Source organism: Phalangium opilio, unplaced genomic scaffold (assembly GCF_054372755.1).
Source record: "Phalangium opilio isolate 3A_F unplaced genomic scaffold, DU_Popi_V2 ptg000090l_1, whole genome shotgun sequence".
NCBI lineage: Eukaryota > Metazoa > Arthropoda > Arachnida > Opiliones > Phalangiidae > Phalangium > Phalangium opilio.
In genome coordinates, this window is record NW_028324195.1 from 236,980 (window position 1) to 261,496 (window position 24,517).

At 46.2% G+C, this 24,517-nt stretch overlaps 23 non-coding genes across 23 annotated transcripts; all 23 read right to left on the minus strand.

Moving 5' to 3' along the window:
* Window positions 1–3,006: 3,006 nt before the first annotated feature.
* TRNAP-CGG (transfer RNA proline (anticodon CGG)) lies at window positions 3,007–3,078 on the minus strand. Its single transcript has one exon. It is a non-coding gene; the product is annotated as a tRNA-Pro (tRNA).
* Window positions 3,079–4,316: 1,238 nt separating this feature from the next.
* On the minus strand, window positions 4,317–4,388 carry TRNAP-CGG (transfer RNA proline (anticodon CGG)). Its single transcript has one exon. It is a non-coding gene; the product is annotated as a tRNA-Pro (tRNA).
* Window positions 4,389–6,092: 1,704 nt separating this feature from the next.
* Window positions 6,093–6,164, minus strand: TRNAP-CGG (transfer RNA proline (anticodon CGG)). Its single transcript has one exon. It is a non-coding gene; the product is annotated as a tRNA-Pro (tRNA).
* Window positions 6,165–7,402: 1,238 nt separating this feature from the next.
* TRNAP-CGG (transfer RNA proline (anticodon CGG)) lies at window positions 7,403–7,474 on the minus strand. The gene has a single exon. It is a non-coding gene; the product is annotated as a tRNA-Pro (tRNA).
* Window positions 7,475–9,340: 1,866 nt separating this feature from the next.
* TRNAP-AGG (transfer RNA proline (anticodon AGG)) lies at window positions 9,341–9,412 on the minus strand. Its single transcript has one exon. It is a non-coding gene; the product is annotated as a tRNA-Pro (tRNA).
* A 248-nt stretch (window positions 9,413–9,660) lies between these two features.
* Window positions 9,661–9,732, minus strand: TRNAP-CGG (transfer RNA proline (anticodon CGG)). The gene has a single exon. It is a non-coding gene; the product is annotated as a tRNA-Pro (tRNA).
* A 1,385-nt stretch (window positions 9,733–11,117) lies between these two features.
* TRNAP-AGG (transfer RNA proline (anticodon AGG)) lies at window positions 11,118–11,189 on the minus strand. Its single transcript has one exon. It is a non-coding gene; the product is annotated as a tRNA-Pro (tRNA).
* A 2,359-nt stretch (window positions 11,190–13,548) lies between these two features.
* Window positions 13,549–13,620, minus strand: TRNAP-AGG (transfer RNA proline (anticodon AGG)). Its single transcript has one exon. It is a non-coding gene; the product is annotated as a tRNA-Pro (tRNA).
* Window positions 13,621–15,338: 1,718 nt separating this feature from the next.
* On the minus strand, window positions 15,339–15,410 carry TRNAP-AGG (transfer RNA proline (anticodon AGG)). The gene has a single exon. It is a non-coding gene; the product is annotated as a tRNA-Pro (tRNA).
* A 262-nt stretch (window positions 15,411–15,672) lies between these two features.
* Window positions 15,673–15,744, minus strand: TRNAP-AGG (transfer RNA proline (anticodon AGG)). Its single transcript has one exon. It is a non-coding gene; the product is annotated as a tRNA-Pro (tRNA).
* A 583-nt stretch (window positions 15,745–16,327) lies between these two features.
* TRNAP-CGG (transfer RNA proline (anticodon CGG)) lies at window positions 16,328–16,399 on the minus strand. Its single transcript has one exon. It is a non-coding gene; the product is annotated as a tRNA-Pro (tRNA).
* A 730-nt stretch (window positions 16,400–17,129) lies between these two features.
* TRNAP-AGG (transfer RNA proline (anticodon AGG)) lies at window positions 17,130–17,201 on the minus strand. The gene has a single exon. It is a non-coding gene; the product is annotated as a tRNA-Pro (tRNA).
* A 903-nt stretch (window positions 17,202–18,104) lies between these two features.
* On the minus strand, window positions 18,105–18,176 carry TRNAP-AGG (transfer RNA proline (anticodon AGG)). The gene has a single exon. It is a non-coding gene; the product is annotated as a tRNA-Pro (tRNA).
* A 422-nt stretch (window positions 18,177–18,598) lies between these two features.
* Window positions 18,599–18,670, minus strand: TRNAP-AGG (transfer RNA proline (anticodon AGG)). The gene has a single exon. It is a non-coding gene; the product is annotated as a tRNA-Pro (tRNA).
* A 262-nt stretch (window positions 18,671–18,932) lies between these two features.
* Window positions 18,933–19,004, minus strand: TRNAP-AGG (transfer RNA proline (anticodon AGG)). The gene has a single exon. It is a non-coding gene; the product is annotated as a tRNA-Pro (tRNA).
* A 583-nt stretch (window positions 19,005–19,587) lies between these two features.
* Window positions 19,588–19,659, minus strand: TRNAP-AGG (transfer RNA proline (anticodon AGG)). Its single transcript has one exon. It is a non-coding gene; the product is annotated as a tRNA-Pro (tRNA).
* Window positions 19,660–19,921: 262 nt separating this feature from the next.
* TRNAP-AGG (transfer RNA proline (anticodon AGG)) lies at window positions 19,922–19,993 on the minus strand. The gene has a single exon. It is a non-coding gene; the product is annotated as a tRNA-Pro (tRNA).
* Window positions 19,994–20,576: 583 nt separating this feature from the next.
* On the minus strand, window positions 20,577–20,648 carry TRNAP-AGG (transfer RNA proline (anticodon AGG)). The gene has a single exon. It is a non-coding gene; the product is annotated as a tRNA-Pro (tRNA).
* Window positions 20,649–20,910: 262 nt separating this feature from the next.
* TRNAP-AGG (transfer RNA proline (anticodon AGG)) lies at window positions 20,911–20,982 on the minus strand. The gene has a single exon. It is a non-coding gene; the product is annotated as a tRNA-Pro (tRNA).
* A 757-nt stretch (window positions 20,983–21,739) lies between these two features.
* TRNAP-AGG (transfer RNA proline (anticodon AGG)) lies at window positions 21,740–21,811 on the minus strand. Its single transcript has one exon. It is a non-coding gene; the product is annotated as a tRNA-Pro (tRNA).
* A 583-nt stretch (window positions 21,812–22,394) lies between these two features.
* TRNAP-CGG (transfer RNA proline (anticodon CGG)) lies at window positions 22,395–22,466 on the minus strand. Its single transcript has one exon. It is a non-coding gene; the product is annotated as a tRNA-Pro (tRNA).
* Window positions 22,467–23,196: 730 nt separating this feature from the next.
* Window positions 23,197–23,268, minus strand: TRNAP-AGG (transfer RNA proline (anticodon AGG)). The gene has a single exon. It is a non-coding gene; the product is annotated as a tRNA-Pro (tRNA).
* Window positions 23,269–24,171: 903 nt separating this feature from the next.
* Window positions 24,172–24,243, minus strand: TRNAP-AGG (transfer RNA proline (anticodon AGG)). The gene has a single exon. It is a non-coding gene; the product is annotated as a tRNA-Pro (tRNA).
* Between the last annotated feature and the right edge of the window lie 274 nt (window positions 24,244–24,517).

Sequence of the window (24,517 nt, forward strand, 5' to 3'; positions counted from 1 at the left end):
ACACTGAAACATGCTACACTCGTAGGCCTACAATATAACTAGTTGCATTTAAATAGTCACCAAATTACTTCTGCAAAAACTCGTGTCCGTCTGGGATATGAACCCGGGACCCCTCGCACCCTAAGCGAGTATCATACCGCTAGACCAACGGACCATGCATGACACTGAAACATGCTACACTCGTAGGCCTACAATTTAACTCGTTGCATTTAAATAGTCACCAAATTACTTCTGCAAAACTCGGGTCCGTCCGGGATTTGAACCCGGGACCACTCACACCCGAAGCGAGTAACATACCCCAAAACCAACGGATCATGTATGACAGCGAGACATGCTCAACTCGTAGGCCTACAATTTAATTAGTTGCATTTAAGTAGTCACCAAATTACTTCTGCAAAACTCGGGTCCGTCCGGAATTTGAACCCGGGACCACTCACACCCGAAGCGAGTATCATACCACGAGTATCATACCCCTAGACCAGCGGACCATGTATGACACTGAAACATGCTACACTCGTAGGCCTACAATATAACTAGTTGCATTTAAATCGTCACCAAATTACTTCTGCAAAACTCGGGTCCGTCCGGGATTTGAACCAGGGACCACTCACACCCGAAGCGAGTAACATACCCCAAAACTAACGGATCATGTATGACAGCGAGACATGCTCAACTCGTAGGCCTACAATTTTATTAGTTGCATTTAAGTAGTCACCAAATTACTTCTGCAAAACTCGGGTCCGTCCGGGATTTGAACCCGGGACCATTCACACCCAAAGCGAGTATCATACCCCTAGACAAACGGACCATGTATGACACTGAAACATGCTACACTTGTAGGCCTACAATATAACTAGTTGCATTTAAGTAGTCACCAAATTACTTCTGCAAAACTCGGGTCCGTCCGGGATTTGAACCCGGGACTACTCACACCCGAAGCGAGTATCATACCCCTAAACCAACGGACGAAATATGACACTGAAACATGCTCAACTCGTAGTCCTACTATTTAACTAGTTACATTTAAATAGTCACCAAATTACTTCTGCAAAACTTGGGTCCGTCCGGGATTTTAACCCGGGACCACTCACACCCGAAGCGAGTAACATACCCCAAAACTAACGGATCATGTATGACAGCGAGACATGCTCAACTCGTAGGCCTACAATTTAATTAGTTGCATTTAAGTAGTCACCAAATTACTTCTGCAAAACTCGGGTCCGTCCGGAATTTGAACCCGGGACCACTCACACCCGAAGCGAGTATCATACCACGAGTATCATACCCCTAGACCAGCGGACCATGTATGACACTGAAACATGCTACACTCGTAGGCCTACAATATAACTACTTGCATTTAAATAGTCACCAAATTACTTCTGCAAAACTCGGGTCCGTCCGGGATTTGAACCCGGGACTACTCACACCCGAAGCGAGTATCATACCCCTAAACCAACGGACGAAATATGACACTGAAACATGCTCAACTCGTAGTCCTACTATTTAACTAGTTACATTTAAATAGTCACCAAATTACTTCTGCAAAACTCGGGTCCGTCCGGGATTTTAACCGGGGACCCCTCGCACCCTAAGCGAGTATCATACCTCTAGACCAACGGACGAAGTATGACACTGTAACATGCTCAACTCGTAGTCCTACAATTTAACTCGTTGCATTTGAATAGTCACCAAATTACTTCTGCAAAAACTCGGGGCCGTCCGGGATTTTAACCGGGGACTCCTCGCACCCTAAGTGAGTATCATACCCCTAGACCAACGGACTATGTATGACACTGAAACATGCTACACTCGTAGGCCTACAATATAACTAGTTGCATTTAAATAGTCACCAAATTACTTCTGCAAAAACTCGTGTCCGTCTGGGATTTGAACGCGGGACCCCTCGCACCCTAAGCGAGTATCATACCCCTAGACCAACGGACCATGTATGACACTGAAACATGCTACACTCGTAGGCCTACAATATAACTCGTTGCATTTAAATAGTCACCAAATTACTTCTGCAAAACTCGGGTCCGTCCGGGATTTGAACCCGGGACTACTCACACCCGAAGCGAGTATCATACCCCTAAACCAACGGACGAAATATGACACTGAAACATGCTCAACTCGTAGTGCTACTATTTAACTAGTTACATTTAAATAGTCACCAAATTACTTCTGCAAAACTCGGGTCCGTCCGGGATTTTAACCGGGGACCCCTCGCACCCTAAGCGAGTATCATACCTCTAGACCAACGGACGAAATATGACACTGAAACATGCTCAACTCGTAGTGCTACTATTTAACTAGTTACATTTAAATAGTCACCAAATTACTTCTGCAAAACTCGGGCCGTCCGGGATTTTAACCGGGGACCCCTCGCACCCTAAGCGAGTATCATACCCCTAGACCAACGGACCATGTATGACACTGAAACATGCTACACTCGTAGGCCTACAATATAACTAGTTGCATTTAAATAGTCACCAAATTACTTCTGCAAAAACTCGTGTCCGTCTGGGATTTGAACCCGGGACCCCTCGCACCCTAAGCGAGTATCATACCAATAGACCAACGGACCATGCATGACACTGAAACATGCTACACTCGTAGGACTACAATTTAACTCGTTGCATTTAAATAGTCACCAAATTACTTCTGCAAAACTCGGGTCCGTCCGGGATTTGAACCCGGGACCACTCACACCCGAAGCGAGTAACATACCCCAAAACCAACGGATCATGTATGACAGCGAGACATGCTCAACTCGTAGGCCTACAATTTAATTAGTTGCATTTAAGTAGTCACCAAATTACTTCTGCAAAACTCGGGTCCGTCCGGAATTTGAACCCGGGACCACTCACACCCGAAGCGAGTATCATACCACGAGTATCATACCCCTAGACCAGCGGACCATGTATGACACTGAAACATGCTACACTCGTAGGCCTACAATATAACTAGTTGCATTTAAATAGTCACCAAATTACTTCTGCAAAACTCGGGTCCGTCCGGGATTTGAACCCGGGACCACTCACACCCGAAGCGAGTATCATACCCCTAGACCAACGGACCATGTATGACACTGAAACATGCTACACTCGTAGGCCTACAATATAACTCGTTGCATTTAAATAGTCACCAATTTACTTCTGCAAAACTCGGGTCCGTCCGGGATTTGAACCCGGGACTACTCACACCCGAAGCGAGTATCATACCCCTAAACCAACGGACGAAATATGACACTGAAACATGCTCAACTCGTAGTCCTACTATTTAACTAGTTACATTTAAATAGTCACCAAATTACTTCTGCAAAACTCGGGTCCGTCCGGGATTTTAACCGGGGACCCCTCGCACCCTAAGCGAGTAGCATACCTCTAGACCAACGGACGAAGTATGACACTGAAACATGCTCAACTCGTAGTCCTACAATTTAACTCGTTGCATTTGAATAGTCACCAAATTACTTCTGCAAAAACTCGGGGCCGTCCGGGATTTTAACCGGGGACCCCTCGCACCCTAAGCGAGTATCATACCCCTAGACCAACGGACTATGTATGACACTGAAACATGCTACACTCGTAGGCCTACAATATAACTAGTTGCATTTAAATAGTCACCAAATTACTTCTGCAAAAACTCTTGTCCGTCTGGGATTTGAACCCGGGACCCCTCGCACCCTAAGCGAGTATCATACCCCTAGACCAACGGACCATGCATGACACTGAAACATGCTACACTCGTAGGACTACAATTTAACTCGTTGCATTTAAATAGTCACCAAATTACTTCTGCAAAACTCGGGTCCGTCCGGGATTTGAACCCGGGACCACTCACACCCGAAGCGAGTAACATACCCCAAAACCAACGGATCATGTATGACAGCGAGACATGCTCAACTCGTAGGCCTACAATTTAATTAGTTGCATTTAAGTAGTCACCAAATTACTTCTGCAAAACTCGGGTCCGTCCGGAATTTGAACCCGGGACCACTCACACCCGAAGCGAGTATCATACCACGAGTATCATACCCCTAGACCAGCGGACCATGTATGACACTGAAACATGCTATACTCGTAGGCCTACAATATAACTAGTTGCATTTAAATAGTCACCAAATTACTTCTGCAAAACTCGGGTCCGTCCGGAATTTGAACCCGGGACCACTCACACCCGAAGCGAGTATCATACCACGAGTATCATACCCCTAGACCAGCGGACCATGTATGACACTGAAACATGCTACACTCGTAGGCCTACAATATAACTAGTTGCATTTAAATAGTCACCAAATTACTTCTGCAAAACTCGGGTCCGTCCGGGATTTGAACCCGGGACCACTCACACCCGAAGCGAGTATCATACCCCTAGACCAACGGACCATGTATGACACTGAAACATGCTACACTCGTAGGCCTACAATATAACTCGTTGCATTTAAATAGTCACCAATTTACTTCTGCAAAACTCGGGTCCGTCCGGGATTTGAACCCGGGACTACTCACACCCGAAGCGAGTATCATACCCCTAAACCAACGGACGAAATATGACACTGAAACATGCTCAACTCGTAGTCCTACTATTTAACTAGTTACATTTAAATAGTCACCAAATTACTTCTGCAAAACTCGGGTCCGTCCGGGATTTTAACCGGGGACCCCTCGCACCCTAAGCGAGTATCATACCTCTAGACCAACGGACGAAGTATGACACTGAAACATGCTCAACTCGTAGTCCTACAATTTAACTCGTTGCATTTGAATAGTCACCAAATTACTTCTGCAAAAACTCGGGGCCGTCCGGGATTTTAACCGGGGACCCCTCGCACCCTAAGCGAGTATCATACCCCTAGACCAACGGACTATGTATGACACTGAAACATGCTACACTCGTAGGCCTACAATATAACTAGTTGCATTTAAATAGTCACCAAATTACTTCTGCAAAAACTCGTGTCCGTCTGGGATTTGAACGCGGGACCCCTCGCACCCTAAGCGAGTATCATACCCCTAGACCAACGGACCATGTATGACACTGAAACATGCTACACTCGTAGGCCTACAATATAACTCGTTGCATTTAAATAGTCACCAAATTACTTCTGCAAAACTCGGGTCCGTCCGGGATTTGAACCCGGGACTACTCACACCCGAAGCGAGTATCATACCCCTAAACCAACGGACGAAATATGACACTGAAACATGCTCAACTCGTAGTCCTACTATTTAACTAGTTACATTTAAATAGTCACCAAATTACTTCTGCAAAACTCGGGTCCGTCCGGGATTTTAACCGGGGACCCCTCGCACCCTAAGCGAGTATCATACCTCTAGACCAACGGACGAAATATGACACTGAAACATGCTCAACTCGTAGTGCTACTATTTAACTAGTTACATTTAAATAGTCACCAAATTACTTCTGCAAAACTCGGGCCGTCCGGGATTTTAACCGGGGACCCCTCGCACCCTAAGCGAGTATCATACCCCTAGACCAACGGACCATGTATGACACTGAAACATGCTACACTCGTAGGCCTACAATATAACTAGTTGCATTTAAATAGTCACCAAATTACTTCTGCAAAAACTCGTGTCCGTCTGGGATTTGAACCCGGGACCCCTCGCACCCTAAGCGAGTATCATACCAATAGACCAACGGACCATGCATGACACTGAAACATGCTACACTCGTAGGACTACAATTTAACTCGTTGCATTTAAATAGTCACCAAATTACTTCTGCAAAACTCGGGTCCGTCCGGGATTTGAACCCGGGACCACTCACACCCGAAGCGAGTAACATACCCCAAAACCAACGGATCATGTATGACAGCGAGACATGCTCAACTCGTAGGCCTACAATTTAATTAGTTGCATTTAAGTAGTCACCAAATTACTTCTGCAAAACTCGGGTCCGTCCGGAATTTGAACCCGGGACCACTCACACCCGAAGCGAGTATCATACCACGAGTATCATACCCCTAGACCAGCGGACCATGTATGACACTGAAACATGCTACACTCGTAGGCCTACAATATAACTAGTTGCATTTAAATAGTCACCAAATTACTTCTGCAAAACTCGGGTCCGTCCGGGATTTGAACCCGGGACCACTCACACCCGAAGCGAGTATCATACCCCTAGACCAACGGACCATGTATGACACTGAAACATGCTACACTCGTAGGCCTACAATATAACTCGTTGCATTTAAATAGTCACCAATTTACTTCTGCAAAACTCGGGTCCGTCCGGGATTTGAACCCGGGACTACTCACACCCGAAGCGAGTATCATACCCCTAAACCAACGGACGAAATATGACACTGAAACATGCTCAACTCGTAGTCCTACTATTTAACTAGTTACATTTAAATAGTCACCAAATTACTTCTGCAAAACTCGGGTCCGTCCGGGATTTTAACCGGGGACCCCTCGCACCCTAAGCGAGTAGCATACCTCTAGACCAACGGACGAAGTATGACACTGAAACATGCTCAACTCGTAGTCCTACAATTTAACTCGTTGCATTTGAATAGTCACCAAATTACTTCTGCAAAAACTCGGGGCCGTCCGGGATTTTAACCGGGGACCCCTCGCACCCTAAGCGAGTATCATACCCCTAGACCAACGGACTATGTATGACACTGAAACATGCTACACTCGTAGGCCTACAATATAACTAGTTGCATTTAAATAGTCACCAAATTACTTCTGCAAAAACTCGTGTCCGTCTGGGATTTGAACCCGGGACCCCTCGCACCCTAAGCGAGTATCATACCCCTAGACCAACGGACCATGCATGACACTGAAACATGCTACACTCGTAGGACTACAATTTAACTCGTTGCATTTAAATAGTCACCAAATTACTTCTGCAAAACTCGGGTCCGTCCGGGATTTGAACCCGGGACCACTCACACCCGAAGCGAGTAACATACCCCAAAACCAACGGATCATGTATGACAGCGAGACATGCTCAACTCGTAGGCCTACAATTTAATTAGTTGCATTTAAGTAGTCACCAAATTACTTCTGCAAAACTCGGGTCCGTCCGGAATTTGAACCCGGGACCACTCACACCCGAAGCGAGTATCATACCACGAGTATCATACCCCTAGACCAGCGGACCATGTATGACACTGAAACATGCTATACTCGTAGGCCTACAATATAACTAGTTGCATTTAAATAGTCACCAAATTACTTCTGCAAAACTCGGGTCCGTCCGGAATTTGAACCCGGGACCACTCACACCCGAAGCGAGTATCATACCACGAGTATCATACCCCTAGACCAGCGGACCATGTATGACACTGAAACATGCTACACTCGTAGGCCTACAATATAACTAGTTGCATTTAAATAGTCACCAAATTACTTCTGCAAAACTCGGGTCCGTCCGGGATTTGAACCCGGGACCACTCACACCCGAAGCGAGTATCATACCCCTAGACCAACGGACCATGTATGACACTGAAACATGCTACACTCGTAGGCCTACAATATAACTCGTTGCATTTAAATAGTCACCAATTTACTTCTGCAAAACTCGGGTCCGTCCGGGATTTGAACCCGGGACTACTCACACCCGAAGCGAGTATCATACCCCTAAACCAACGGACGAAATATGACACTGAAACATGCTCAACTCGTAGTCCTACTATTTAACTAGTTACATTTAAATAGTCACCAAATTACTTCTGCAAAACTCGGGTCCGTCCGGGATTTTAACCGGGGACCCCTCGCACCCTAAGCGAGTATCATACCTCTAGACCAACGGACGAAGTATGACACTGAAACATGCTCAACTCGTAGTCCTACAATTTAACTCGTTGCATTTGAATAGTCACCAAATTACTTCTGCAAAAACTCGGGGCCGTCCGGGATTTTAACCGGGGACCCCTCGCACCCTAAGCGAGTATCATACCCCTAGACCAACGGACTATGTATGACACTGAAACATGCTACACTCGTAGGCCTACAATATAACTAGTTGCATTTAAATAGTCACCAAATTACTTCTGCAAAAACTCGTGTCCGTCTGGGATTTGAACGCGGGACCCCTCGCACCCTAAGCGAGTATCATACCCCTAGACCAACGGACCATGTATGACACTGAAACATGCTACACTCGTAGGCCTACAATATAACTCGTTGCATTTAAATAGTCACCAAATTACTTCTGCAAAACTCGGGTCCGTCCGGGATTTGAACCCGGGACTACTCACACCCGAAGCGAGTATCATACCCCTAAACCAACGGACGAAATATGACACTGAAACATGCTCAACTCGTAGTGCTACTATTTAATTAGTTACATTTAAATAGTCACCAAATTACTTCTGCAAAACTCGGGTCCGTCCGGGATTTTAACCGGGGACCCCTCGCACCCTAAGCGAGTATCATACCTCTAGACCAACGGACGAAATATGACACTGAAACATGCTCAACTCGTAGTGCTACTATTTAACTAGTTACATTTAAATAGTCACCAAATTACTTCTGCAAAACTCGGGTCCGTCAGGGATTTTAACCGGGGACCCCTCGCACCCTAAGCGAGTATCATACCTCTAGACCAACGGACCATGTATGACACTGAAACATGCTACACTCGTAGGCCTACAATATAACTAGTTGCATTTAAATAGTCACCAAATTACTTCTGCAAAAACTCGTGTCCGTCTGGGATTTGAACCCGGGACCCCTCGCACCCTAAGCGAGTATCATACCCCTAGACCAACGGACCATGCATGACACTGAAACATGCTACACTCGTAGGACTACAATTCAACTCGTTGCATTTAAATAGTCACCAAATTACTTCTGCAAAACTCGGGTCCGTCCGGGATTTGAACCCGGGACCACTCACACCCGAAGCGAGTAACATACCCCAAAACCAACGGATCATGTATGACACTGAAACATGCTCAACCTGTAGTCCTACAATTTAACTCGTTGCATTTGAATAGTCACCAAATTACTTCTGCAAAAACTCGTGTCCGTCTGGGATTTGAACCCGGGACCCCTCGCACCCTAAGCGAGTATCATACCCCTAGACCAACGGACGAAATATGGCACTGAAACATGCTCAACTCGTAGGCCTACAATTTAACTCGTTGCATTTAAATAGTCACCAAATTACTTCTGCAAAACTCGGGTCCGTCCGGAATTTGAACCCGGGACCACTCACACCCGAAGCGAGTATCATACCACGAGTATCATACCCCTAGACCAGCGGACCATGTATGACACTGAAACATGCTACACTCGTAGGCCTACAATATAACTAGTTGCATTTAAATAGTCACCAAATTACTTCTGCAAAACTCGGGTCCGTCCGGGATATGAACCCGGGACCCCTCGCACCCTAAGCGAGTATCATACCGCTAGACCAACGGACCATGCATGACACTGAAACATGCTACACTCGTAGGCCTACAATTTAACTCGTTGCATTTAAATAGTCACCAAATTACTTCTGCAAAACTCGGGTCCGTCCGGGATTTGAACCCGGGACCACTCACACCCGAAGCGAGTAACATACCCCAAAACCAACGGATCATGTATGACAGCGAGACATGCTCAACTCGTAGGCCTACAATTTAATTAGTTGCATTTAAGTAGTCACCAAATTACTTCTGCAAAACTCGGGTCCGTCCGGGATTTGAACCCGGGACCACTCACACCCGAAGCGAGTATCATACCCCTAGACCAACGGACCATGTATGACACTGAAACATGCTACACTCGTAGGCCTACAATATAACTCGTTGCATTTAAATAGTCACCAAATTACTTCTGCAAAACTCGGGTCCGTCCGGGATTTGAACCCGGGACTACTCACACCCGAAGCGAGTATCATACCCCTAAACCAACGGACGAAATATGACACTGAAACATGCTCAACTCGTAGTCCTACTATTTAACTGGTTACATTTAAATAGTCACCAAATTACTTCTGCAAAACTCGGGTCCGTCCGGGATTTGAACCCGGGACCACTCACACCCGAAGCGAGTAACATACCCCAAAACCAACGGATCATGTATGACAGCGAGACATGCTCAGCTCGTAGGCCTACAATTTAATTAGTTGCATTTAAGTAGTCACCAAATTACTTCTGCAAAACTCGGTTCCGTCCAGAATTTGAACCCGGGACCACTCACACCCGAAGCGAGTATCATACCGCGAGTATCATACCCCTAGACCAACGGACCATGTATGACACTGAAACATGCTACACTAGTAGGCCTACAATATAACTAGTTGCATTTAAATAGTCACCAAATTACTTCTGCAAAAACTCGTGTCCGTCTGGGATTTGAACCCGGGACCCGTCGCACCCTAAGCGAGTATCATACCTCTAGACCAACGGACGAAATATGACACTGAAACATGCTCAACTCGTAGGCCTACAATTTAACTCGTTGCATTTAAATAGTCACCAAATTACTTCTGCAAAACTCGGGTCCGTCCGGGATTTGAACCCGGGACTACTCACACCCGAAGCGAGTATCATACCCCTAAACCAACGGACGAAATATGACACTGAAACATGCTCAACTCGTAGTCCTACTATTTAACTAGTTACATTTAAATAGTCACCAAATTACTTCTGCAAAACTTGGGTCCGTCCGGGATTTGAACCCGGGACCACTCACACCCGAAGCGAGTAACATACCCCAAAACTAACGGATCATGTATGACAGCGAGACATGCTCAACTCGTAGGCCTACAATTTAATTAGTTGCATTTAAGTAGTCACCAAATTACTTCTGCAAAAACTCGTGTCCGTCTGGGATTTGAACCCGGGACCCCTCGCACCCTAAGCGAGTATCATACCCCTAGACCAACGGAAGAAATATGACACTGAAACATGCTCAACCTGTAGTCCTACAATTTAACTCGTTGCATTTGAATAGTCACCAAATTACTTCTGCAAAAACTCGTGTCCGTCTGGGATTTGAACCCGGGACCCCTCGCACCCTAAGCGAGTATCATACCCCTAGACCAACGGACGAAATATGGCACTGAAACATGCTCAACTCGTAGGCCTACAATTTAACTCGTTGCATTTAAATAGTCACCAAATTACTTCTGCAAAACTCGGGTCCGTCCGGGATTTGAACCCGGGACCCCTCGCACCCTAAGCGAGTATCATACCCCTAGACCAACGGACCATGCATGACACTGAAACATGCTACACTCGTAGGCCTACAATTTAACTCCTTGCATTTAAATAGTCACCAAATTACTTCTGCAAAACTCGGGTCCGTCCGGGATTTGAACCAGGGACCACTCACACCCGAAGCGAGTAACATACCCCAAAACTAACGGATCATGTATGACAGCGAGACATGCTCAACTCGTAGGCCTACAATTTAATTAGTTGCATTTAAGTAGTCACCAAATTACTTCTGCAAAACTCGGTTCCGTCCGGAATTTGAACCCGGGACCACTCACACCCGAAGCGAGTATCATACCGCGAGTATCATACCCCTAGACCAACGGACCATGTATGACACTGAAACATGCTACACTCGTAGGCCTACAATATAACTAGTTGCATTTAAATAGTCACCAAATTACTTCTGCAAAAACTCGTGTCCGTCTGGGATTTGAACGCGGGACCCCTCGCACCCTAAGCGAGTATCATACCCCTAGACCAACGGACCATGTATGACACTGAAACATGCTACACTCGTAGGCCTACAATATAACTCGTTGCATTTAAATAGTCACCAAATTACTTCTGCAAAACTCGGGTCCGTCCGGGATTTGAACCCGGGACTACTCACACCCGAAGCGAGTATCATACCCCTAAACCAACGGACGAAATATGACACTGAAACATGCTCAACTCGTAGTGCTACTATTTAATTAGTTACATTTAAATAGTCACAAATTACTTCTGCAAAACTCGGGTCCGTCCGGGATTTTAACCGGGGACCCCTCGCACCCTAAGCGAGTATCATACCTCTAGACCAACGGACGAAATATGACACTGAAACATGCTCAACTCGTAGTGCTACTATTTAACTAGTTACATTTAAATAGTCACCAAATTACTTCTGCAAAACTCGGGTCCGTCCGGGATTTTAACCGGGGACCCCTCGCACCCTAAGCGAGTATCATACCTCTAGACCAACGGACGAAGTATGACACTGAAACATGCTCAACTCGTAGTTCTACAATTTAACTCGTTGCATTTGAATAGTCACCAAATTACTTCTGCAAAAACTCGGGCCGTCCGGGATTTTAACCGGGGACCCCTCGCACCCTAAGCGAGTATCATACCCCTAGACCAACGGACCATGTATGACACTGAAACATGCTACACTCGTAGGCCTACAATATAACTAGTTGCATTTAAATAGTCACCAAATTACTTCTGCAAAAACTCGTGTCCGTCTGGGATTTGACCCGGGACCCCTCGCACCCTAAGCGAGTATCATACCCCTAGACCAACGGACCATGCATGACACTGAAACATGCTACACTCGTAGGACTACAATTCAACTCGTTGCATTTAAATAGTCACCAAATTACTTCTGCAAAACTCGGGTCCGTCCGGGATTTGAACCCGGGACCACTCACACCCGAAGCGAGTAACATACCCCAAAACCAACGGATCATGTATGACAGCGAGACATGCTCAACTCGTAGGCCTACAATTTAATTAGTTGCATTTAAGTAGTCACCAAATTACTTCTGCAAAACTCGGGTCCGTCCGGAATTTGAACCCGGGACCACTCACACCCGAAGCGAGTATCATACCACGAGTATCATACCCCTAGACCAGCGGACCATGTATGACACTGAAACATGCTACACTCGTAGGCCTACAATATAACTAGTTGCATTTAAATAGTCACCAAATTACTTCTGCAAAAACTCGTGTCCGTCTGGGATTTGAACCCGGGACCCGTCGCACCCTAAGCGAGTATCATACCTCTAGACCAACGGACGAAATATGACACTGAAACATGCTCAACTCGTAGTCCTACTATTTAACTAGTTACATTTAAATAGTCACCAAATTACTTCTGCAAAACTTGGGTCCGTCCGGGATTTGAACCCGGGACCACTCACACCCGAAGCGAGTAACATACCCCAAAACTAACGGATCATGTATGACAGCGAGACATGCTCAACTCGTAGGCCTACAATTTAATTAGTTGCATTTAAGTAGTCACCAAATTACTTCTGCAAAAACTCGTGTCCGTCTGGGATTTGAACCCGGGACCCCTTGCACCCTAAGCGAGTATCATACCCCTAGACCAACGGAAGAAATATGACACTGAAACATGCTCAACCTGTAGTCCTACAATTTAACTCGTTGCATTTGAATAGTCACCAAATTACTTCTGCAAAAACTCGTGTCCGTCTGGGATTTGAACCCGGGACCCCTCGCACCCTAAGCGAGTATCATACCCCTAGACCAACGGACGAAATATGGCACTGAAACATGCTCAACTCGTAGGCCTACAATTTAACTCGTTGCATTTAAATAGTCACCAAATTACTTCTGCAAAACTCGGGTCCGTCCGGGATTTGAACCCGGGACCCCTCGCACCCTAAGCGAGTATCATACCCCTAGACCAACGGACCATGCATGACACTGAAACATGCTACACGCGTAGGCCTACAATTTAACTCGTTGCATTTAAATAGTCACCAAATTACTTCTGCAAAACTCGGGTCCGTCCGGGATTTGAACCAGGGACCACTCACACCCGAAGCGAGTAACATACCCCAAAACCAACGGATCATGTATGACAGCGAGACATGCTCAACTCGTAGGCCTACAATTTAATTAGTTGCATTTAAGTAGTCACCAAATTACTTCTGCAAAACTCGGTTCCGTCCGGAATTTGAACCCGGGACCACTCACACCCGAAGCGAGTATCATACCGCGAGTATCATACCCCTAGACCAACGGACCATGTATGACACTGAAACATGCTACACTCGTAGGCCTACAATATAACTAGTTGCATTTAAATAGTCACCAAATTACTTCTGCAAAAACTCGTGTCCGTCTGGGATTTGAACGCGGGACCCCTCGCACCCTAAGCGAGTATCATACCCCTAGACCAACGGACCATGTATGATACTGAAACATGCTACACTCGTAGGCCTACAATATAACTCGTTGCATTTAAATAGTCACCAAATTACTTCTGCAAAACTCGGGTCCGTCCGGGATTTGAACCCGGGACTACTCACACCCGAAGCGAGTATCATACCCCTAAACCAACGGACGAAATATGACACTGAAACATGCTCAACTCGTAGTGCTACTATTTAATTAGTTACATTTAAATAGTCACCAAATTACTTCTGCAAAACTCGGGTCCGTCCGGGATTTTAACCGGGGACCCCTCGCACCCTAAGCGAGTATCATACCTCTAGACCAACGGACGAAATATGACACTGAAACATGCTCAACTCGTAGTGCTACTATTTAACTAGTTACATTTAAATAGTCACCAAATTACTTCTGCAAAACTCGGGTCCGTCCGGGATTTTAACCGGGGACCCCTCGCACCCTAAGCGAGTATCATACCTCTAGACCAACGGACGAAGTATGACACTGAAACATGCTCAACTCGTAGTTCTACAATTTAACTCGTTGCATTTGAATAGTCACCAAATTACTTCTGCAAAAACTCGGGCCGTCCGGGATTTTAACCGGGGACCCCTCGCACCCTAAGCGAGTATCATACCCCTAGACCAACGGACCATGTATGACACTGAAACATGCTACACTCGTAGGCCTACAATATAACTAGTTGCATTTAAATAGTCACCAAATTACTTCTGCAAAAACTCGTGTCCGTCTGGGATTTGAACCCGGGACCCCTCGCACCCTAAGCGAGTATCATACCCCTAGACCAACGGACCATGCATGACAATGAAACATGCTACACTCGTAGGACTACAATTCAACTCGTTGCATTTAAATAGTCACCAAATTACTTCTGCAAAACTCGGGTCCGTCCGGGATTTGAACCCGGGACCACTCACACCCGAAGCGAGTAACATACCCCAAAACCAACGGATCATGTATGACAGCGAGACATGCTCAACTCGTAGGCCTACAATTTAATTAGTTGCATTTAAGTAGTCACCAAATTACTTCTGCAAAACTCGGGTCCGTCCGGAATTTGAACCCGGGACCACTCACACCCGAAGCGAGTATCATACCACGAGTATCATACCCCTAGACCAGCGGACCATGTATGACACTGAAACATGCTACACTCGTAGGCCTACAATATAACTAGTTGCATTTAAATAGTCACCAAATTACTTCTCCAAAACTCGGGTCCGTCCGGGATTTCAACCCGGGACCCCTCGCACCCTAAGCGAGTATCATACCCCTAGACCAACGGACCATGTATGACACTGAAACATGCTACACTCGTAGGCCTACAATATAACTAGTTGCATTTAAATAGTCACCAAATTACTTCTGCAAAACTCGGGTCCGTCCGGAATTTGAACCCGGGACCACTCACACCCGAAGCGAGTATCATACCACGAGTATCATACCCCTAGACCAGCGGACCATGTATGACACTGAAACATGCTACACTCGTAGGCCTACAATATAACTAGTTGCATTTAAATAGTCACCAAATTACTTCTGCAAAACTCGGGTCCGTCCGGGATTTGAACCCGGGACCCCTCGCACCCTAAGCGAGTATCATACCCCTAGACCAACGGACCATGTATGACACTGAAACATGCTACACTCGTAGGCCTACAATATAACTAGTTGCATTTAAATAGTCACCAAATTACTTCTGCAAAAACTCCTGTCCGTCTGGGATATGAACCCGGGACCCCTCGCACCCTAAGCGAGTATCATACCGCTAGACCAACGGACCATGCATGACACTGAAACATGCTACACTCGTAGGCCTACAATTTAACTCGTTGCATTTAAATAGTCACCAAATTACTTCTGCAAAACTCGGGTCCGTCCGGGATTTGAACCCGGGACCACTCACACCCGAAGCGAGTAACATACCCCAAAACCAACGGATCATGTATGACAGCGAGACATGCTCAACTCGTAGGCCTACAATTTAATTAGTTGCATTTAAGTAGTCACCAAATTACTTCTGCAAAACTCGGGTCCGTCCGGAATTTGAACCCGGGACCACTCACACCCGAAGCGAGTATCATACCACGAGTATCATACCCCTAGACCAGCGGACCATGTATGACACTGAAACATGCTACACTCGTAGGCCTACAATATAACTAGTTGCATTTAAATCGTCACCAAATTACTTCTGCAAAACTCGGGTCCGTCCGGGATTTGAACCCGGGACCACTCACACCCGAAGCGAGTATCATACCCCTAGACCAACGGACCATGTATGACACTGAAACATGCTACACTCGTAGGCCTACAATATAACTCGTTGCATTTAAATAGTCACCAAATTACTTCTGCAAAACTCGGGTCCGTCCGGGATTTGAACCCGGGACTACTCACACCCGAAGCGAGTATCATACCCCTAAACCAACGGACGAAATATGACACTGAAACATGCTCAACTCGTAGTCCTACTATTTAACTAGTTACATTTAAATAGTCACCAAATTACTTCTGCAAAACTTGGGTCCGTCCGGGATTTGAACCCGGGACCACTCACACCCGAAGCGAGTAACATACCCCAAAACTAACGGATCATGTATGACAGCGAGACATGCTCAACTCGTAGGCCTACAATTTAATTAGTTGCATTTAAGTAGTCACCAAATTACTTCTGCAAAAACTCGTGTCCGTCTGGGATTTGAACCCGGGACCCCTCGCACCCTAAGCGAGTATCATACCCCTAGACCAACGGAAGAAATATGACACTGAAACATGCTCAACCTGTAGTCCTACAATTTAACTCGTTGCATTTGAATAGTCACCAAATTACTTCTGCAAAAACTCGTGTCCGTCTGGGATTTGAACCCGGGACCCCTCGCACCCTAAGCGAGTATCATACCCCTAGACCAACGGACGAAATATGGCACTGAAACATGCTCAACTCGTAGGCCTACAATTTAACTCGTTGCATTTAAATAGTCACCAAATTACTTCTGCAAAACTCGGGTCCGTCCGGGATTTGAACCCGGGACCCCTCGCACCCTAAGCGAGTATCATACCCCTAGACCAACGGACCATGCATGACACTGAAACATGCTACACTCGTAGGCCTACAATTTAACTCGTTGCATTTAAATAGTCACCAAATTACTTCTGCAAAACTCGGGTCCGTCCGGGATTTGAACCAGGGACCACTCACACCCGAAGCGAGTAACATACCCCAAAACCAACGGATCATGTATGACAGCGAGACATGCTCAACTCGTAGGCCTACAATTTAATTAGTTGCATTTAAGTAGTCACCAAATTACTTCTGCAAAACTCGGTTCCGTCCGGAATTTGAACCCGGGACCACTCACACCCGAAGCGAGTATCATACCGCGAGTATCATACCCCTAGACCAACGGACCATGTATGACACTGAAACATGCTACACTCGTAGGCCTACAATATAACTAGTTGCATTTAAATAGTCACCAAATTACTTCTGCAAAAACTCGTGTCCGTCTGGGATTTGAACCCGGGACCCGTCGCACCCTAAGCGAGTATCATACCCCTAGACCAACGGACGAAATATGACACTGAAACATGCTCAACTCGTAGGCCTACAATTTAACTCGTTGCATTTAAATAGTCACCAAATTACTTCTGCAAAACTCGGGTCCGTCCGGGATTTGAACCCGGGACTACTCACACCCGAAGCGAGTATCATACCCCTAAACCAACGGACGAAATATGACACTGAAACATGCTCAACTCGTAGTCCTACTATTTAACTAGTTACATTTAAATAGTCACCAAATTACTTCTGCAAAACTTGGGTCCGTCCGGGATTTGAACCCGGGACCACTCACACCCTAAGCGAGTATCATACCCCTAGACCAACGGACGAAATATGGCACTGAAACATGCTCAACTCGTAGGCCTACAATTTAACTCGTTGCATTTAAATAGTCACCAAATTACTTCTGCAAAACTCGGGTCCGTCCGGGATTTGAACCCGGGACCCCTCGCACCCTAAGCGAGTATCATACCCCTAGACCAACGGACCATGCATGACACTGAAACATGCTACACTCGTAGGCCTACAATTTAACTCGTTGCATTTAAATAGTCACCAAATTACTTCTGCAAAACTCGGGTCCGTCCGGGATTTGAACCAGGGACCACTCACACCCGAAGCGAGTAACATACCCCAAAACCAACGGATCATGTATGACAGCGAGACATGCTCAACTCGTAGGCCTACAATTTAATTAGTTGCATTTAAGTAGTCACCAAATTACTTCTGCAAAACTCGGGTCCGTCCGGAATTTGAACCCGGGACCACTCACACCCGAAGCGAGTATCATACCACGAGTATCATACCCCTAGACCAGCGGACCATGTATGACACTGAAACATGCTACACTCGTAGGCCTACAATATAACTAGTTGCATTTAAATAGTCACCAAATTACTTCTCCAAAACTCGGGTCCGTCCGGGATTTCAACCCGGGACCCCTCGCACCCTAAGCGAGTATCATACCCCTAGACCAACGGACCATGTATGACACTGAAACATGCTACACTCGTAGGCCTACAATATAACTAGTTGCATTTAAATAGTCACCAAATTACTTCTGCAAAACTCGGGTCCGTCCGGAATTTGAACCCGGGACCACTCACACCCGAAGCGAGTATCATACCACGAGTATCATACCCCTAGACCAGCGGACCATGTATGACACTGAAACATGCTACACTCGTAGGCCTACAATATAACTAGTTGCATTTAAATAGTCACCAAATTACTTCTGCAAAACTCGGGTCCGTCCGGGATTTGAACCCGGGACCCCTCGCACCCTAAGCGAGTATCATACCCCTAGACCAACGGACCATGTATGACACTGAAACATGCTACACTCGTAGGCCTACAATATAACTAGTTGCATTTAAATAGTCACCAAATTACTTCTGCAAAAACTCCTGTCCGTCTGGGATATGAACCCGGGACCCCTCGCACCCTAAGCGAGTATCATACCGCTAGACCAACGGACCATGCATGACACTGAAACATGCTACACTCGTAGGCCTACAATTTAACTCGTTGCATTTAAATAGTCACCAAATTACTTCTGCAAAACTCGGGTCCGTCCGGGATTTGAACCCGGGACCACTCACACCCGAAGCGAGTAACATACCCCAAAACCAACGGATCATGTATGACAGCGAGACATGCTCAACTCGTAGGCCTACAATTTAATTAGTTGCATTTAAGTAGTCACCAAATTACTTCTGCAAAACTCGGGTCCGTCCGGAATTTGAACCCGGGACCACTCACACCCGAAGCGAGTATCATACCACGAGTATCATACCCCTAGACCAGCGGACCATGTATGACACTGAAACATGCTACACTCGTAGGCCTACAATATAACTAGTTGCATTTAAATAGTCACCAAATTACTTCTCCAAAACTCGGGTCCGTCCGGGATTTCAACCCGGGACCCCTCGCACCCTAAGCGAGTATCATACCCCTAGACCAACGGACCATGTATGACACTGAAACATGCTACACTCGTAGGCCTACAATATAACTAGTTGCATTTAAATAGTCACCAAATTACTTCTGCAAAACTCGGGTCCGTCCGGAATTTGAACCCGGGACCACTCACACCCGAAGCGAGTATCATACCACGAGTATCATACCCCTAGACCAGCGGACCATGTATGACACTGAAACATGCTACACTCGTAGGCCTACAATATAACTAGTTGCATTTAAATAGTCACCAAATTACTTCTGCAAAACTCGGGTCCGTCCGGGATTTGAACCCGGGACCCCTCGCACCCTAAGCGAGTATCATACCCCTAGACCAACGGACCATGTATGACACTGAAACATGCTACACTCGTAGGCCTACAATATAACTAGTTGCATTTAAATAGTCACCAAATTACTTCTGCAAAAACTCCTGTCCGTCTGGGATATGAACCCGGGACCCCTCGCACCCTAAGCGAGTATCATACCGCTAGACCAACGGACCATGCATGACACTGAAACATGCTACACTCGTAGGCCTACAATTTAACTCGTTGCATTTAAATAGTCACCAAATTACTTCTGCAAAACTCGGGTCCGTCCGGGATTTGAACCCGGGACCACTCACACCCGAAGCGAGTAACATACCCCAAAACCAACGGATCATGTATGACAGCGAGACATGCTCAACTCGTAGGCCTACAATTTAATTAGTTGCATTTAAGTAGTCACCAAATTACTTCTGCAAAACTCGGGTCCGTCCGGAATTTGAACCCGGGACCACTCACACCCGAAGCGAGTATCATACCACGAGTATCATACCCCAAGACCAGCGGACCATGTATGACACTGAAACATGCTACACTCGTAGGCCTACAATATAACTAGTTGCATTTAAATAGTCACCAAATTACTTCTCCAAAACTCGGGTCCGTCCGGGATTTCAACCCGGGACCCCTCGCACCCTAAGCGAGTATCATACCCCTAGACCAACGGACCATGTATGACACTGAAACATGCTACACTCGTAGGCCTACAATATAACTAGTTGCATTTAAATAGTCACCAAATTACTTCTGCAAAACTCGGGTCCGTCCGGAATTTGAACCCGGGACCACTCACACCCGAAGCGAGTATCATACCACGAGTATCATACCCCTAGACCAGCGGACCATGTATGACACTGAAACATGCTACACTCGTAGGCCTACAATATAACTAGTTGCATTTAAATAGTCACCAAATTACTTCTGCAAAACTCGGGTCCGTCCGGGATTTGAACCCGGGACCCCTCGCACCCTAAGCGAGTATCATACCCCTAGACCAACGGACCATGTATGACACTGAAACATGCTACACTCGTAGGCCTACAATATAACTAGTTGCATTTAAATAGTCACCAAATTACTTCTGCAAAAACTCCTGTCCGTCTGGGATATGAACCCGGGACCCCTCGCACCCTAAGCGAGTATCATACCGCTAGACCAACGGACCATGCATGACACTGAAACATGCTACACTCGTAGGCCTACAATTTAACTCGTTGCATTTAAATAGTCACCAAATTACTTCTGCAAAACTCGGGTCCGTCCGGGATTTGAACCCGGGACCACTCACACCCGAAGCGAGTAACATACCCCAAAACCAACGGATCATGTATGACAGCGAGACATGCTCAACTCGTAGGCCTACAATTTAATTAGTTGCATTTAAGTAGTCACCAAATTACTTCTGCAAAACTCGGGTCCGTCCGGAATTTGAACCCGGGACCACTCACACCCGAAGCGAGTATCATACCACGAGTATCATACCCCTAGACCAGCGGACCATGTATGACACTGAAACATGCTACACTCGTAGGCCTACAATATAACTAGTTGCATTTAAATAGTCACCAAATTACTTCTGCAAAACTCGGGTCCGTCCGGAATTTGAACCCGGGACCACTCACACCCGAAGCGAGTATCATACCACGAGTATCATACCCCTAGACCAGCGGACCATGTATGACACTGAAACATGCTACACTCGTAGGCCTACAATATAACTAGTTGCATTTAAATAGTCACCAAATTACTTCTGCAAAACTCGGGTCCGTCCGGGATTTGAACCCGGGACCCCTCGCACCCTAAGCGAGTATCATACCCCTAGACCAACGGACCATGTATGACACTGAAACATGCTACACTCGTAGGCCTACAATATAACTAGTTGCATTTAAATAGTCACCAAATTACTTCTGCAAAAACTCCTGTCCGTCTGGGATATGAACCCGGGACCCCTCGCACCCTAAGCGAGTATCATACCGCTAGACCAACGGACCATGCATGACACTGAAACATGCTACACTCGTAGGCCTACAATTTAACTCGTTGCATTTAAATAGTCACCAAATTACTTCTGCAAAACTCGGGTCCGTCCGGGATTTGAACCCGGGACCACTCACACCCGAAGCGAGTAACATACCCCAAAACCAACGGATCATGTATGACAGCGAGACATGCTCAACTCGTAGGCCTACAATTTAATTAGTTGCATTTAAGTAGTCACCAAATTACTTCTGCAAAACTCGGGTCCGTCCGGAATTTGAACCCGGGACCACTCACACCCGAAGCGAGTATCATACCACGAGTATCATACCCCTAGACCAGCGGACCATGTATGACACTGAAACATGCTACACTCGTAGGCCTACAATATAACTAGTTGCATTTAAATCGTCACCAAATTACTTCTGCAAAACTCGGGTCCGTCCGGGATTTGAACCCGGGACCACTCACACCCGAAGCGAGTATCATACCCCTAGACCAACGGACCATGTATGACACTGAAACATGCTACACTCGTAGGCCTACAATATAACTCGTTGCATTTAAATAGTCACCAAATTACTTCTGCAAAACTCGGGTCCGTCCGGGATTTGAACCCGGGACTACTCACACCCGAAGCGAGTATCATACCCCTAAACCAACGGACGAAATATGACACTGAAACATGCTCAACTCGTAGTCCTACTATTTAACTAGTTACATTTAAATAGTCACCAAATTACTTCTGCAAAACTTGGGTCCGTCCGGGATTTGAACCCGGGACCACTCACACCCGAAGCGAGTAACATACCCCAAAACTAACGGATCATGTATGACAGCGAGACATGCTCAACTCCTAGGCCTACAATTTAATTAGTTGCATTTAAGTAGTCACCAAATTACTTCTGCAAAAACTCGTGTCCGTCTGGGATTTGAACCCGGGACCCCTCGCACCCTAAGCGAGTATCATACCCCTAGACCAACGGAAGAAATATGACACTGAAACATGCTCAACCTGTAGTCCTACAATTTAACTCGTTGCATTTGAATAGTCACCAAATTACTTCTGCAAAAACTCGTGTCCGTCTGGGATTTGAACCCGGGACCCCTCGCACCCTAAGCGAGTATCATACCCCTAGACCAACGGACGAAATATGGCACTGAAACATGCTCAACTCGTAGGCCTACAATTTAACTCGTTGCATTTAAATAGTCACCAAATTACTTCTGCAAAACTCGGGTCCGTCCGGGATTTGAACCCGGGACCCCTCGCACCCTAAGCGAGTATCATACCCCTAGACCAACGGACCATGCATGACACTGAAACATGCTACACTCGTAGGCCTACAATTTAACTCGTTGCATTTAAATAGTCACCAAATTACTTCTGCAAAACTCGGGTCCGTCCGGGATTTGAACCAGGGACCACTCACACCCGAAGCGAGTAACATACCCCAAAACCAACGGATCATGTATGACAGCGAGACATGCTCAACTCGTAGGCCTACAATTTAATTAGTTGCATTTAAGTAGTCACCAAATTACTTCTGCAAAACTCGGTTCCGTCCGGAATTTGAACCCGGGACCACTCACACCCGAAGCGAGTATCATACCGCGAGTATCATACCCCTAGACCAACGGACCATGTATGACACTGAAACATGCTACACTCGTAGGCCTACAATATAACTAGTTGCATTTAAATAGTCACCAAATTACTTCTGCAAAAACTCGTGTCCGTCTGGGATTTGAACCCGGGACCCGTCGCACCCTAAGCGAGTATCATACCCCTAGACCAACGGACGAAATATGACACTGAAACATGCTCAACTCGTAGGCCTACAATTTAACTCGTTGCATTTAAATAGTCACCAAATTACTTCTGCAAAACTCGGGTCCGTCCGGGATTTGAACCCGGGACTACTCACACCCGAAGCGAGTATCATACCCCTAAACCAACGGACGAAATATGACACTGAAACATGCTCAACTCGTAGTCCTACTATTTAACTAGTTACATTTAAATAGTCACCAAATTACTTCTGCAAAACTTGGGTCCGTCCGGGATTTGAACCCGGGACCACTCACACCCTAAGCGAGTATCATACCCCTAGACCAACGGACGAAATATGGCACTGAAACATGCTCAACTCGTAGGCCTACAATTTAATTCGTTGCATTTAAATAGTCACCAAATTACTTCTGCAAAACTCGGGTCCGTCCGGGATTTGAACCCGGGACCCCTCGCACCCTAAGCGAGTATCATACCCCTAGACCAACGGACCATGCATGACACTGAAACATGCTACACTCGTAGGCCTACAATTTAACTCGTTGCATTTAAATAGTCACCAAATTACTTCTGCAAAACTCGGGTCCGTCCGGGATTTGAACCAGGGACCACTCACACCCGAAGCGAGTAACATACCCCAAAACCAACGGATCATGTATGACAGCGAGACATGCTCAACTCGTAGGCCTACAATTTAATTAGTTGCATTTAAGTAGTCACCAAATTACTTCTGCAAAACTCGGTTCCGTCCGGAATTTGAACCCGGG